Genomic DNA, 16012 nt, shown 5'->3' on the forward strand with positions numbered 1-16012 from the left:
TTAACAGCCCCCATTACGACTAAAAGGAATGGAGTCATTAGCACTTATGGTTTTTAAATGGCACCCAGAATTATGTTGCACGAAGCACAATTTCACATCATTCTGGGTTCATTTGTGTGAAAACAAGGTCAAATCAGGCTGAAATGTTACAAGAAGGTAGAATCTATTGAGTTGTAAGTGATCTGAATGTTTCATGATGATCGCACATTCCTATAGGGGGTAAAACCATGTCCCAAAGGTCACCGGGCCTGGTGTCACTTTAAAGAAGTAGTCCAGTTACACATTTGTGGGCTTATAACTTGGCTTCTGAATGTCCTAGAGAGATCAGGTTTGTTTTAGAGTACTGCAATTAACAGCCCCCATTACCACTAAAAGGAATGGAGTCATTAGCACTTATGGTTTTTAAATGGCACCCAGAATTATGTTGCACGAAGCACAATTTCACATCAATCTGGGTTCATTTGTGTGAAAAGAAGGTCCAATCAGGCTGAAACGTTACAAGAAGGTAGAATCTATTGAGTTGTAAGTGATCTGAACGTTTCATGATAATGGCACCCAGAATTATGTTGCACGAAGCACAATTTCACATCATTCTGGGTTCATTTGTGTGAAAACAAGGTCCAACCAGGCTGAAACGTTACAGGAAGGTAGAATCTATTGAGTTGTAAGTGATCTGAACGTTTCATGATGATCGCACATTCCTATAGGGGGTCAAACCATGTCCCAAAGGTCACCGGGCCTGGTGTCACTTTAAAGAAGTAGTCTAGTTACACATTTGTGGGCTTATAACTTGGCTTCTGAATGTCCTAGAGAGATCAGGGTTGTTTTAGTATACTCCAATCAACAGCCCCTACAACCACAAACAGGAATGGAGTCATTAGCACTTATGGTTTTTAAATGGCACCCAAAATTATGTTGCACGAAGCACAATTTCACATCATTCTGGGTTCATTTGTGTGAAAACAAGGTCCAATCAGGCTGAAACGTTACAGGGAGGTAGAATCTATTGAGTTGTAAGTTATCTGAACGTTTCATGATGATAGCACTTTCCTAAGGGGGTCAAACCATGTCCCAAAGGTCACCGGATCTGGTGTCTATTTAAAGAAGTAGTCCAGTTACACATTTGTGGGCTTATAACTTGGCTTCTGAATGTCCTAGAGATATCAGGTTTGTTTTAATGTACTCCAATCAACAGCCCCTACAACCACAAAAAGGAATGGAGTCATTAGCACTTATGGTTTGTAAATGGCACCCAGAATTATGTTGCACGAAGCACAATTTCACATCATTCTGGGTTCCTTTGTGTGAAAACCAGGTCCAATCAGGCTGAAACGTTACAGGAAGGTAGAATCTATTGAGTTGTAAGTGATCTGAACGTTTCATGATGATAGCACTTTCCTAAGGGGGTCAAACCATGTCCCAAAGGTCACCGGATCTGGTGTCAATTTAAAGAAGTAGTCCAGTTACACATTTGTGGGCTTATAACTTGGCTTCTGAATGTCCTAGAGAGATCAGGTTTGATTTAATGTACTCCAATCAACAGCCCCTAAAACCACAAAAAGGAATGGAGTCATTAGCACTTATGGTTTGTAAATGGCACCCAGAATTATGTTGCACGAAGCACAATTTCACATCATTCTGGGTTCATTTGTGTGAAAACAAGGTCCAATCAGGCTGAAACGTTACAGGAAGGTAGAATCTATTGAGTTGTAAGTGATCTGAATGTTTCATGATGATAGCACTTTCCTAAGGGGGTCAAACCATGTCCCAAAGGTCACCGGATCTGGTGTCAATTTAAAGAAGCAGTCCAGTTACACATTTGTGGGCTTATAACTTGGCTTCTGAATGTCCTAGAGAGATCAGGTTTGTTTTAATGTACTCCAATCAACAGCCCCTACAACCACAAACAGGAATGGAGTCATTAGCACTTATGGTTTTTAAATGGCACCCAAAATTATGTTGCACGAAGCACAATTTCACATCATTCTGGGTTCATTTGTGTGAAAACAAGGTCCAATCAGGCTGAAACATTACAGGGAGGTAGAATCTATTGAGTTGTAAGTGATCTGAACGTTTCATGATGATAGCACTTTCCTAAGGGGGTCAAACCATGTCCCAAAGGTCACCGGATCTGGTGTCTATTTAAAGAAGTAGTCCAGTTACACATTTGTGGGCTTATAACTTGGCTTCTGAATGTCCTAGAGATATCAGGTTTGTTTTAATGTACTCCAATCAACAGCCCCTACAACCACAAAAAGGAATGGAGTCATTAGCACTTATGGTTTGTAAATGGCACCCAGAATTATGTTGCACGAAGCACAATTTCACATCATTCTGGGTTCCTTTGTGTGAAAACAAGGTCCAATCAGGCTGAAACGTTACAGGAAGGTAGAATCTATTGAGTTGTAAGTGATCTGAACGTTTCATGATGATAGCACTTTCCTAAGGGGGTCAAACCATGTCCCAAAGGTCACCGGATCTGGTGTCAATTTAAAGAAGTAGTCCAGTTACACATTTGTGGGCTTATAACTTGGCTTCTGAATGTCCTAGAGAGATCAGATTTGATTTAATGTACTCCAATCAACAGCCCCTAAAACCACAAAAAGGAATGGAGTCATTAGCACTTATGGTTTGTAAATGGCACCCAGAATTATGTTGCACGAAGCACAATTTCACATCATTCTGGGTTCATTTGTGTGAAAACAAGGTCCAATCAGGCTGAAACGTTACAGGAAGGTAGAATCTATTGAGTTGTAAGTGATCTGAATGTTTCATGATGATAGCACTTTCCTAAGGGGGTCAAACCATGTCCCAAAGGTCACCGGATCTGGTGTCAATTTAAAGAAGTAGTCCAGTTACACATTTGTGGGCTTATAACTTGGCTTCTGAATGTCCTAGAGAGATCAGGTTTGTTTTAATGTACTCCAACCAACAGCCCCTACAACCACAAAAAGGAATGGAGTCATTAGCACTTATGGTTTTTAAATGGCACCCAGAGTTATGTTGCACGAAGCACAATTTCACATCATTCTGGGTTCATGTGTGTGAAAACAAGGTCCAACCAGGCTGAAACGTTACAGGAAGGTAGAATCTACTGAGTTGTAAGTGATCTGAACGTTTCATGATGATAGAACTTTCCTAATGGGGTCAAACAATGTCCCAAAGGTCACCGGAACTGGTGTCAATTTAAAGAAGTAGTCCAGTTACACATTTGTGGGCTTATAACTTGGCTTCTGAATGTCCTAGAGAGATCAGGTTTGATTTAATGTACTCCAATCAACAGCCCCTAAAACCACAAAAAGGAATGGAGTCATTAGCACTTATGGTTTTTAAATGGCACCCAGAATTATGTTGCACAAAGCACAATTTCACATCATTCTTGGTTCATTTGTGTGAAAACAAATTCCAATCAGGCTGAAACGTTACAGGAAGGTAGAATCTATTGAGTTGTAAGTGATCTGAATGTTTCATGATGATAGCACTTTCCTAAGGGGGTCAAACCATGTCCCAAAGGTCAACGGATCTGGTTTCACTTTAAAGAAGTAGTCCAGTTACACATTTGTGGGCTTATAACTTGGCTTCTGAATGTCCTAGAGAGATCAGGGTTGTTTTAGTATACTCCAATCAACAGCCCCTACAACCACAAAAAGGAATGGAGTCATTAGCACTTATGGTTTGTAAATGGCACCCAGAATTATGTTGCACGAAGCACAATTTCACATCATTCTGGGTTCCTTTGTGTGAAAACAAGGTCCAATCAGGCTGAAACGTTACAGGAAGGTAGAATCTATTGAGTTGTAAGTGATCTGAAAGTTTCATGATGATAACACTTTCCTAAGGGGGTCAAACCATGTCCCAAAGGTCACCGGATCTGGTGTCAATTTAAAGAAGTAGTCCAGTTACAAATTTGTGGGCTTATAACTTGGCTTCTGAATGTCCTAGAGAGATCAGGTTTGTTTTAATGTACTCCAACCAACAGCCCCTACAACCGCAAAAAGGAATGGAGTCATTAGCACTTATGGTTTTTAAATGGCACCCAGAATTATGTTGCACGAAGCACAATTTCACATCATTCTGAGTTCATTTGTGTGAAAACAAGGTCCAATCAGGCTGAAAAGTTACAAGAAGGTAGAATCTGTTGAGTTGTAAGTGATCTGAACGTTTTATAATGATAGCACTTTCCTAAGGGGGTCAAACCATGTCCCAAAGGTCACCGGATCTGGTGTCAATTTAAAGAAGTAGTCCGGTTACACATTTGTGGGCTTATAACTTGGCTTCTGAATGTCCTAGAGAGATCAGGTTTGTTTTAGAGTACTCCAATTAACAGCCCCCATTACCACTAAAAGGAATGGAGTCATTAGCAGTTATGGTTTTTATATGGCACCCAGAATTATGTTGCACGAAGCACAATTTCACATCATTCTGGGTTCATTTCTGTGAAAACAAGGTCCAGTCAGGCTGAAACGTTACAAGAATGTAGAATCTATTGAGTTGTAAGTGATCTGAACGTTTCATGATAATGGCACCCAGAATTATGTTGCACGAAGCACAATTTCACATCATTCTGGGTTCATTTGTGTGAAAACAAGGTCCAATCAGGCTGAAACGTTACAGGAAGGTAGAATCTATTGAGTTGTAAGTGATCTGAACGTTTCATGATGATCGCACATTCCTATAGGGGGTCAAACCATGTCCCAAAGGTCACCGGGCCTGGTGTCACTTTAAAGAAGTAGTCCAGTTACACATTTGTGGGCTTATATTTTGGCTTCTGAATGTCCTAGAGAGATCAGGGTTGTTTTAGTATACTCCAATCAACAGCCCCTACAACCACAAACAGGAATGGAGTCATTAGCACTTATGGTTTTTAAATGGCACCCAGAATTATGAGGCACGAAGCACAATTTCACATCATTCTGGGTTCATTTGTGTGAAAACAAGGTCCAATCAGGCTGAAACGTTACAGGAAGGTAGAATCTATTGAGTTGTAAGTGATCTGAACGTTTCATGATGATAGCACTTTCCTAAGGGGGTCAAACCATGTCCCAAAGGTCACCGGATCTGGTGTCAATTTAAAGAAGTAGGCCAGTTACACATTTGTGGGCTTATAACTTGGCTTCTGAATGTCCTAGAGATATCAGGTTTGTTTTAATGTACTCCAATCAACAGCCCCTACAACCACAAAAAGGAATGGAGTCATTAGCACTTATGGTTTGTAAATGGCACCCAGAATTATGTTGCACGAAGCACAATTTCACATCATTCTGGGTTCCTTTGTGTGAAAACAAGGTCCAATCAGGCTGAAACGTTACAGGAAGGTAGAATCTATTGAGTTGTAAGTGATCTGAACGTTTCATGATGATAACACTTTCCTAAGGGGGTCAAACCATGTCCCAAAGGTCACCGGATCTGGTGTCAATTTAAAGAAGTAGTCCAGTTACACATTTGTGGGCTTATAACTTGGCTTCTGAATGCCCTAGAGAGATCAGGTTTGTTTTAATGTACTCCAATAAAGAGTCCCTACAAACACAAAAAGGAATGGAGTCATAAACACTTATGGTTTGTAAATGGCACCCAGAATTATGTTGCACGAAGCACAATTTCACATCATTCTTGGTTCATTTGTGTGAAAACAAGGTCCAATCAAGCTGAAACGCTACAAGAAGGTAGAATCTATTGAGTTGTAAGTGATCTGAACGTTGCAAGATGATCGCACATTTCTATAGGGGGTAAAACCATTTCCCAAAGGTCACCGGGCCTGGTGTCACTTTAAAGAAGTAGTCCAGTTACACCTTTGTGGGCTTATAACTTGGCTTCTGAATGTCCTAGAGAGGTTAGGTTTGTTTTGGTGTACTCCAATCAACAGCCCCTACAACCACAAAAAGGAATGGAGTCATTAGCACTTATGGTTTGTAAATGGCACCTAGAATTATGTTGCACGAAGCACAATTTCACATCATTCTGGGTCCATTTGTGTGAAAACAAGGTCCAATCAGGCTGAAACGTTACAGGAAGGTAGAATCTATTGAGTTGTAAGTGATCTGAATGTTTCATGATGATAGCACTTTCCTAAGGGGGTCAAACCATGTCCCAAAGGTCACCGGATCTGGTGTCAATTTAAAGAAGTAGTCCAGTTACACATTTTTGGGCTTATAACTTGGCTTCTGAATGTCCTAAAGAGATCAGGTTTGTTTTAGTGTACTCCAATCAACAGCCCCTACAATCACAAAAAGGAATGGAGTCATTAGCACTTAAGGTTTGTAAATGGCACCCAGAATTATGTTGCACGAAGCACAATTTCACATCATTTTGGGTCCATTTGTGTGAAAACAAGGTCCAATCAGTCTGAAACGCTACAAGAAGGTAGAATCTATTGAGTTGTAAGTGATCTGAACATTTCAAGATGATCGCTCATTCCTATAGGGGGTAAAACCATGTCCCAAAGGTCACCGGGCCTGGTGTCACTTTAAAGAAGTCCAGTTACACATTTGTGGGCTTATAACTTGGCTTTTGAATATCCTAGAGAGGTCAGGTTTGTTTTAGAGTACTCCAATTAACAGCCCCCTTACCCCAAAAAGGAATGGAGTCATTAGCACTTATGGTTTTTAAATGTCACCCAGAATTATGTTGCACGAAGCACAATTTCACATCATTCTGGGTTCATTTGTGTGAAAACAAGGTCCAATCAGGCTGAAACGTTACAGGAAGGTAGAATCTATTGAGTTGTAAGTGATCTGAATGTTTCATGATGATCGCACATTCCTATAGGGGGTCAAACCATGTCCCAAAGGTCACCGGGCCTGGTGTCACTTTAAAGAAGTAGTCCAGTTACAACTTTGTGGGCTTATAACTTGGCTTCTGAATGGCCTAGAGAGGTCAGGTTTGATTTAGTGTACTCCATTCAACAGCCCCTACAACCACAAATAGGAATGGAGTCATTAGCACTTATTGTTTGTAAATGGCACCCAGAATTATGTTGCACAAAGCACAATTTCACATCATTCTGGGTCCATTTGTGTGAAAACAAGGTCCAATCAGGCTGAAACGTTACAAGAAGGTAGAATCTATTGAGTTGTAAGTGATCTGAACGTTTCATGATGATCGCACATTCCTATAGGGGGTCAAACCATGTTCCAAAGGTCACCGGGCCTGGTGTATTTTTAAAGAAGTAGTCCAGTTACACATTTGTGGGCTTATAACTTGGCTTCTGAATGTCCTAGAGAGATCAGGTTTGTTTTAATGTACTCCAACCAACAGCCCCTACAACCACAAAAAGGAATGGAGTCATTAGCACTTATGGTTTTTAAATGGCACCCAGAGTTATGTTGCACGAAGCACAATTTCACATCTTTCTGGGTCCATTTGTGTGAAAACAGGGTCCAATCAGGCTGAAATGTTTCAAGAAGGTAGAATCTATTGAGTTGTAAGTGATCTGAACGTTTCATGATGATCACACATTCCTATAGGGGGTCAAACCATGTCCCAAAGGTCACCGGGCCTGGTGTCACTTTAAAGAAGTAGTCCAGCTACACCTTTGTGGGCCTATAACTTGGCTTCTGAATGACCTAGAGAGGTCAGGTTTGTTTTAGAGTACTCCAATCCACAGCCCCCAATACCACTAAAAGGAATGGAGTCATTAGCACTTATGGTTTTTAAATGGCACCCAGAATTATGTTGCACGAAGCACAATTTCACATCATTCTGGGTTCATTTCTGTGAAAACAAGGTCCAATCATGCTGAAACGTTGCAAGAAGGTAGAATCTATTGAGTTGTAAGTGATCTGAACGTTTCATGATGATCGCACATTCCTATAGGGGTAAAACCATGTCCCAAAGGTCACCGGAACTTTTGTCACTTTAAAGAAGTAGTCCAGTTACACATTTGTGGGCTTATAACTTGGCTTCTGAATGTCCTAGAGAGATCAGGTTTGTTTTAATGTACTTCAACCAACAGCCCCTACAACCACAAAAAGGAATGGAGTCATTAGCACTTATGGTTTTTAAATGGCACCCAGAGTTATGTTGCACGAAGAACAATTTCACATCTTTCTGGGTCCATTTGTGTGAAAACAAGGTCCAATCAGGCTGAAACGTTACAAGAAGGTAGAATCTATTGAGTTGTAAGAGATCTGAACGTTTCATGATGATCGCACATTCCTATAGGGGGTCAAACCATGTCCCAAAGGTCACCGGGCCTGGTGTCACTTTAAAGAAGTAGTCCAGCTACACCTTTGTGGGCTTATAACTTGGCTTCTGAATGTCCTAGAGAGGTCAGGTTTGTTTTAGAGTACTCCAATCCACAGCCCCCATTACCACTAAAAGGAATGGAGTCATTAGCACTTATGGTTTTTAAATGGCACCCAGAATTATGTTGCACGAAGCACAATTTCACATCATTCTGGGTTCATTTGTGTGAAAACAAGGTCCAATCAGGCTGAAACGTTGCAAGGAGGTAGAATCTATTGAGTTGTAAGTGATCTGAACGTTTCATGATGATCGCACATTCCTATAGGGGGTAAAACCATGTCCCAAAGGTCACCGGAACTGGTGTCACTTTAAAGAAGTAGTCCAGTTACACATTTGTGGGCTTATAACTTGGCTTCTGAATGTCCTAGAGAGATCAGGTTTGTTTTAGTGTACTCCAATCAACAGCCCCTACAACCTCAAAAAGGATTGGAGTCATTAGCACTTATGGTTTTTAAATGGCACCCAGAATTATGTTGCACGAAGCACAATTTCACATCATTCTGGGTCCATTTGTGTGAAAACAAGGTCCAATCAGGCTGAAATGTTACAGGAAGGTAGAATCTATTGAGTTGTAAGTGATCTGAACGTTTCATGATGATAGCACTTTCCTAAGGGGGTCAAACCATGTCCCAAAGGTCACCGGATCTGCTGTCAACTTAAAGAAGTAGTCCAGTTACACATTTGTGGGCTTATAACTTGGCTTCTGAATGTCCTAGAGAGATCAGGTTTGTTTTAGTATACTCCAATCAACAGCCCCTACAACCACAAAAAGGAATGGAGTCATTAGCACTTATGGTTTTTAAATGGAACCCAGGAATTATGTTGCACGAAGCACAATTTCACATCATTCTGGGTTCATTTGTGTGAAAACAAGGTCCAATCAGGCTGAAACGTTACAGGAAGGTAGAATCTGTTGAGTTGTAAGTGATCTGAACGTTTCATAATGATAGCACTTTCCTAAGGGGGTCAAACCATGTCCCAAAGGTCACCGGATCTGGTGTCAATTTAAAGAAGTAGTCCAGTTACACATTTGTGGGCTTATAACTTGGCTTCTGAATGTCCTAGAGAGATCAGGTTTGTTTTAGAGTACTCCAATCAACAGCCCCCATTACGACTAAAAGGAATGGAGTCATTAGCACTTATGGTTTTTAAATGGCACCCAGAATTATGTTGCACGAAGCACAATTTCACATCATTCTGGGTTCATTTGTGTGAAAACAAGGTCCAATCAGGCTGAAACGTTACAAGAAGGTAGAATCTATTGAGTTGTAAGTGATCTGAACGTTTCAAGATGATCGCACATTCCTATAGGGGGTAAAACCATGTCCCAAAGGTCACCGGGCCTGGTGTCACTTTAAAGAAGTAGTCCAGTTACACATTTGTGGGCTTATAACTTGGCTTCTGAATGTCCTAGAGAGATCAGGTTTGTTTTAGAGTACTCCAATTAACAGCCCCCATTACCACTAAAAGGAATGGAGTCATTAGCACTTATGGTTTTTAAATGGCACCCAGAATTATGTTGCACGAAGCACAATTTCACATCAATCTGGGTTCATTTGTCTGAAAACAAGGTCCAATCAGGCTGAAACGTTACAAGAAGGTAGAATCTATTGAGTTGTAAGTGATCTGAACGTTTCATGATAATGGCACCCAGAATTATGTTGCACGAAGCACAATTTCACATCATTCTGGGTTCATTTGTGTGAAAACAAGGTCCAATCAGGCTGAAACGTTACAGGAAGGTAGAATCTATTGAGTTGTAAGTGATCTGAACGTTTCATGATGATCGCACATTCCTATAGGGGGTCAAACCATGTCCCAAAGGTCACCGGGCCTGGTGTCACTTTAAAGAAGTAGTCTAGTTACACATTTGTGGGCTTATAACTTGGCTTCTGAATGTCCTAGAGAGATCAGGGTTGTTTTAGTATACTCCAATCAACAGCCCCTACAACCACAAACAGGAATGGAGTCATTAGCACTTATGGTTTTTAAATGGCACCCAAAATTATGTTGCACGAAGCACAATTTCACATCATTCTGGGTTCATTTGTGTGAAAACAAGGTCCAATCAGGCTGAAACGTTACAGGGAGGTAGAATCTATTGAGTTGTAAGTGATCTGAACGTTTCATGATGATAGCACTTTCCTAAGGGGGTCAAACCATGTCCCAAAGGTCACCGGATCTGGTGTCTATTTAAAGAAGTAGTCCAGTTACACATTTGTGGGCTTATAACTTGGCTTCTGAATGTCCTAGAGATATCAGGTTTGTTTTAATGTACTCCAATCAACAGCCCCTACAACCACAAAAAGGAATGGAGTCATTAGCACTTATGGTTTGTAAATGGCACCCAGAATTATGTTGCACGAAGCACAATTTCACATCATTCTGGGTTCCTTTGTGTGAAAACAAGGTCCAATCAGGCTGAAACGTTACAGGAAGGTAGAATCTATTGAGTTGTAAGTGATCTTAACGTTTCATGATGATAGCACTTTCCTAAGGGGGTCAAACCATGTCCCAAAGGTCACCGGATCTGGTGTCAATTTAAAGAAGTAGTCCAGTTACACATTTGTGGGCTTATAACTTGGCTTCTGAATGTCCTAGAGAGATCAGGTTTGATTTAATGTACTCCAATCAACAGCCCCTAAAACCACAAAAAGGAATGGAGTCATTAGCACTTATGGTTTGTAAATGGCACCCAGAATTATGTTGCACGAAGCACAATTTCACATCATTCTGGGTTCATTTGTGTGAAAACAAGGTCCAATCAGGCTGAAACGTTACAGGAAGGTAGAATCTATTGAGTTGTAAGTGATCTGAATGTTTCATGATGATAGCACTTTCCTAAGGGGTCAAACTATGTCCCAAAGGTCACCGGATCTGGTTTCACTTTAAAGAAGTAGTCCAGTTACACATTTGTGGGCTTATAATTTGGCTTCTGAATGTCCTAGAGAGGTCAGGTTTGTTTTAGTGTACTCCAATCAACAGCCCCTACAACCACAAAAAGGAATGGAGTCATTAGCACTTATGGTTTGTAAATGGCACCTAGAATTATGTTGCACGAAGCACAATTTCACATCATTCTGGGTCCATTTGTGTGAAAACAAGGTCCAATCAGGCTGAAACGTTACAGGAAGGTAGAATCTATTGAGTTGTAAGTGATCTGAACGTTTCAAGATGATCGCTCATTCCTATAGGGGGTCAAACCATGTCCCAAAGGTCACCGGGCCTGGTGTCACTTTAAAGAAGTAGTCCAGTTACACATTTGTGGGCTTATAACTTGGCTTCTGAATGTCCTAGAGAGGTCAGGTTTGTTTTAGAGTACTCCAATCCACAGCCCCCATTACCACTAAAAGGAATGGAGTCATTAGCACTTATGGTTTTTAAATGGCACCCAGAATTATGTTGCACGAAGCACAATTTCACATCATTCTGGGTTCATTTGTGTGAAAACAAGGTCCAATCAGGCTGAAACGTTGCAAGAAGGTAGAATCTATTGAGTTGTAAGTGATCTGAACGTTTCATGATGATCGCACATTCCTATAGGGGTAAAACCATGTCCCAAAGGTCACCGGAACTGGTGTCACTTTAAAGAAGTAGTCCAGTTACACATTTGTGGGCTTATAACTTGGCTTCTGAATGTCCTAGAGAGATCAGGTTTGTTTTAATGTACTCCAACCAACAGCCCCTACAACCACAAAAAGGAATGGAGTCATTAGCACTTATGGTTTTTAAATGACACCCAGAGTTATGTTGCACGAAGCACAATTTCACATCTTTCTGGGTCCATTTGTGTGAAAACAAGGTCCAATCAGGCTGAAACGTTACAAGAAGGTAGAATCTATTGAGTTGTAAGTGATCTGAATGTTTCATGATGATCGCACATTCCTATAGGGGGTCAAACCATGTCCCAAAGTTCACCGGGCCTGGTGTCACTTTAAAGAAGTAGTCCAGCTACACCTTTGTGGGCTTATAACTTGGCTTCTGAATGTCCTAGAGAGGTCAGGTTTGTTTTAGAGTACTCCAATCCACAGCCCCCATTACCACTAAAAGGAATGGAGTCATTAGCACTTATGGTTTTTAAATGGCACCCAGAATTATGTTGCACGAAGCACAATTTCACATCATTCTGGGTTCATTTGTGTGAAAACAAGGTCCAATCAGGCTGAAACGTTGCAAGGAGGTAGAATCTATTGAGTTGTAAGTGATCTGAACGTTTCATGATGATCGCACATTCCTATAGGGGGTAAAACCATGTCCCAAAGGTCACCGGAACTGGTGTCACTTTAAAGAAGTAGTCCAGTTACAAATTTGTGGGCTTATAACTTGGCTTCTGAATGTCCTAGAGAGATCAGGTTTGTTTTAGTGTACTCCAATCAACAGCCCCTACAACCTCAAAAAGGATTGGAGTCATTAGCACTTATGGTTTTTAAATGGCACCCAGAATTATGTTGCACGAAGCACAATTTCACATCATTCTGGGTCCATTTGTGTGAAAACAAGGTCCAATCAGGCTGAAACGTTACAGGAAGGTAGAATCTATTGAGTTGTAAGTGATCTGAACGTTTCATGATGATAGCACTTTCCTAAGGGGGTCAAACCATGTCCCAAAGGTCACCGGATCTGGTGTCAACTTAAAGAAGTAGTCCAGTTACACATTTGTGGGCTTATAACTTGGCTTCTGAATGTCCTAGAGAGATCAGGTTTGTTTTAGTATACTCCAATCAACAGCCCCTACAACCGCAAAAATGAATGGAGTCATTAGCACTTATGGTTTTTAAATGGCACCCAGAATTATGTTGCACGAAGCACAATTTCACATCATTCTGGGTTCATTTGTGTGAAAACAAGGTCCAATCAGGCTGAAACGTTACAGGAAGGTAGAATCTGTTGAGTTGTAAGTGATCTGAAAGTTTCATAATGATAGCCCTTTCCTAAGGGGGTCAAACCATGTCCCAAAGGTCACCGGATCTGGTGTCAATTTAAAGAAGTAGTCCAGTTACACATTTGTGGGCTTATAACTTGGCTTCTGAATGTCCTAGAGAGATCAGGTTTTTTTTAGAGTACTCCAATTAACAGCCCCCATTACCACTAAAAGGAATGGAGTCATTAGCACTTATGGTTTTTAAATGGCACCCAGAATTATGTTGCACGAAGCACAATTTCACATCATTCTGGGTTCATTTGTGTGAAAACAAGGTCAAATCAGGCTGAAACGTTACAAGAAGGTAGAATCTATTGAGTTGTAAGTGATATGAACGTTTCATGATGATCGCACATTCCTATAGGGGGTAAAACCATGTCCCAAAGGTCAACGGGCCTGGTGTCACTTTAAAGAAGTAGTCCAGTTACACATTTGTGGGCTTATAACTTGGCTTCTGAATGTCCTAGAGAGATCAGGTTTGTTTTAGAGTACTCCAATTAACAGCCCCCATTACCACTAAAAGGAATGGAGTCATTAGCACTTATGGTTTTTAAATGGCACCCAGAATTATGTTGCACGAAGCACAATTTCACATCAATCTGGGTTCATTTGTGTGAAAACAAGGTCCAATCAGGCTGAAACGTTACAAGAAGGTAGAATCTATTGAGTTGTAAGTGATCTGAACGTTTCATGAAAATGGCACCCAGAATTATGTTGCACGAAGCACAATTTCACATCATTCTGGGTTCATTTGTGTGAAAACAAGGTCCAATCAGGCTGAAACGTTACAGGAAGGTAGAATCTATTGAGTTGTAAGTGATCTGAACGTTTCATGATGATCGCACATTCCTATAGGGGGTCAAACCATGTCCCAAAGATCACCGGGCCTGGTGTCACTTTAAAGTAGTCTAGTTACACATTTGTGGGCTTATAACTTGGCTTCTGAATGTCCTAGAGAGATCAGGGTTGTTTTAGTATACTCCAATCAACAGCCCCTACAACCACAAACAGGAATGGAGTCATTAGCACTTATGGTTTTTAAATGGCACCCAGAATTATGTTGCACGAAGCACAATTTCACATCATTCTGGGTTCATTTGTGTGAAAACAAGGTCCAATCAGGCTGAAACGTTACAGGGAGGTAGAATCTATTGAGTTGTAAGTGATCTGAACGTTTCATGATGATCGCACATTCCTATAGGGGGTAAAACCATGTCCCAAAGGTCACCGGAACTGGTGTCACTTTAAAGAAGTAGTCCAGTTACACATTTGTGGGCTTATAACTTGGCTTCTGAATGTCCTAGAGAGATCAGGTTTGTTTTAATGTACTCCAACCAACAGCCCCTACAACCACAAAAAGGATTGGAGTCATTAGCACTTATGGTTTTTAAATGGCACCCAGAGTTATGTTGCACGAAGCACAATTTCACATCTTTCTGGGTCAATTTGTGTGAAAACAAGGTCCAATCAGGCTGAAACGTTACAAGAAGGTAGAATCTATTGAGTTGTAAGTGATCTGAACGTTTCATGATGATCGCACATTCCTATAGGGGGTCAAACCATGTCCCAAAGGTCACCGGGCCTGGTGTCACTTTAAAGAAGTAGTCCAGCTACACCTTTGTGGGCTTATAACTTGGCTTCTGAATGTCCTAGAGAGGTCAGGTTTGTTTTAGAGTACTCCAATCCACAGCCCCCATTACCACTAAAAGGAATGGAGTCATTAGCACTTATGGTTTTTAAATGGCACCCAGAATTATGTTGCACGAAGCACAATTTCACATCATTCTGGGTTCATTTGTGTGAAAACAAGGTCCAATCAGGCTGAAACGTTGCAAGGAGGTAGAATCTATTGAGTTGTAAGTGATCTGAACGTTTCATGATGATCGCACATTCCTATAGGGGGTAAAACCATGTCCCAAAGGTCACCGGAACTGGTGTCACTTTAAAGAAGTAGTCCAGTTACAAATTTGTGGGCTTATAACTTGGCTTCTGAATGTCCTAGAGAGATCAGGTTTGTTTTAGTGTACTCCAATCAACAGCCCCTACAACCTCAAAAAGGATTGGAGTAATTAGCACTTATGGTTTTTAAATGGCACCCAGAATTATGTTGCACGAAGCACAATTTCACATCATTCTGGGTCCATTTGTGTGAAAACAAGGTCCAATCAGGCTGAAACGTTACAGGAAGGTAGAATCTATTGAGTTGTAAGTGATCTGAACGTTTCATGATGATAGCACTTTCCTAAGGGGGTCAAACCATGTCCCAAAGGTCACCGGATCTGTTGTCAACTTAAAGAAGTAGTCCAGTTACACATTTGTGGGCTTATAACTTGGCTTCTGAATGTCCTAGAGAGATCAGGTTTGTTTTAGAGTACTCCAATCAACAGCCCCTACAACCACAAAAAGGAATGGAGTCATTAGCACTTATGGTTTGTAAATGGCACCTAGAATTATGTTGCACGAAGCACAATTTCACATCATTCTGGGTCCATTTGTGTGAAAACAAGGTCCAATCAGGCTGAAACGTTACAGGAAGGTAGAATCTATTGAGTTGTAAGTGATCTGAACGTTTCAAGATGATCGCTCATTCCTATAGGGGGTCAAACCATGTCCCAAAGGTCACCGGGCCTGGTGTCACTTTAAAGAAGTAGTCCAGTTACACATTTGTGGGCTTATAACTTGGCTTCTGAATGTCCTAGAGAGGTCAGGTTTGTTTTAGAGTACTCCAATCCACAGCCCCCATTACCACTAAAAGGAATGGAGTCATTAGCACTTATGGTTTTTAAATGGCACCCAGAATTATGTTGCACGAAGCACAATTTCACATCATTCTGGGTTCATTTGTGT

This window comes from Nothobranchius furzeri, chromosome 3 (assembly GCF_043380555.1).
Source record: "Nothobranchius furzeri strain GRZ-AD chromosome 3, NfurGRZ-RIMD1, whole genome shotgun sequence".
Lineage (NCBI taxonomy): Eukaryota > Metazoa > Chordata > Actinopteri > Cyprinodontiformes > Nothobranchiidae > Nothobranchius > Nothobranchius furzeri.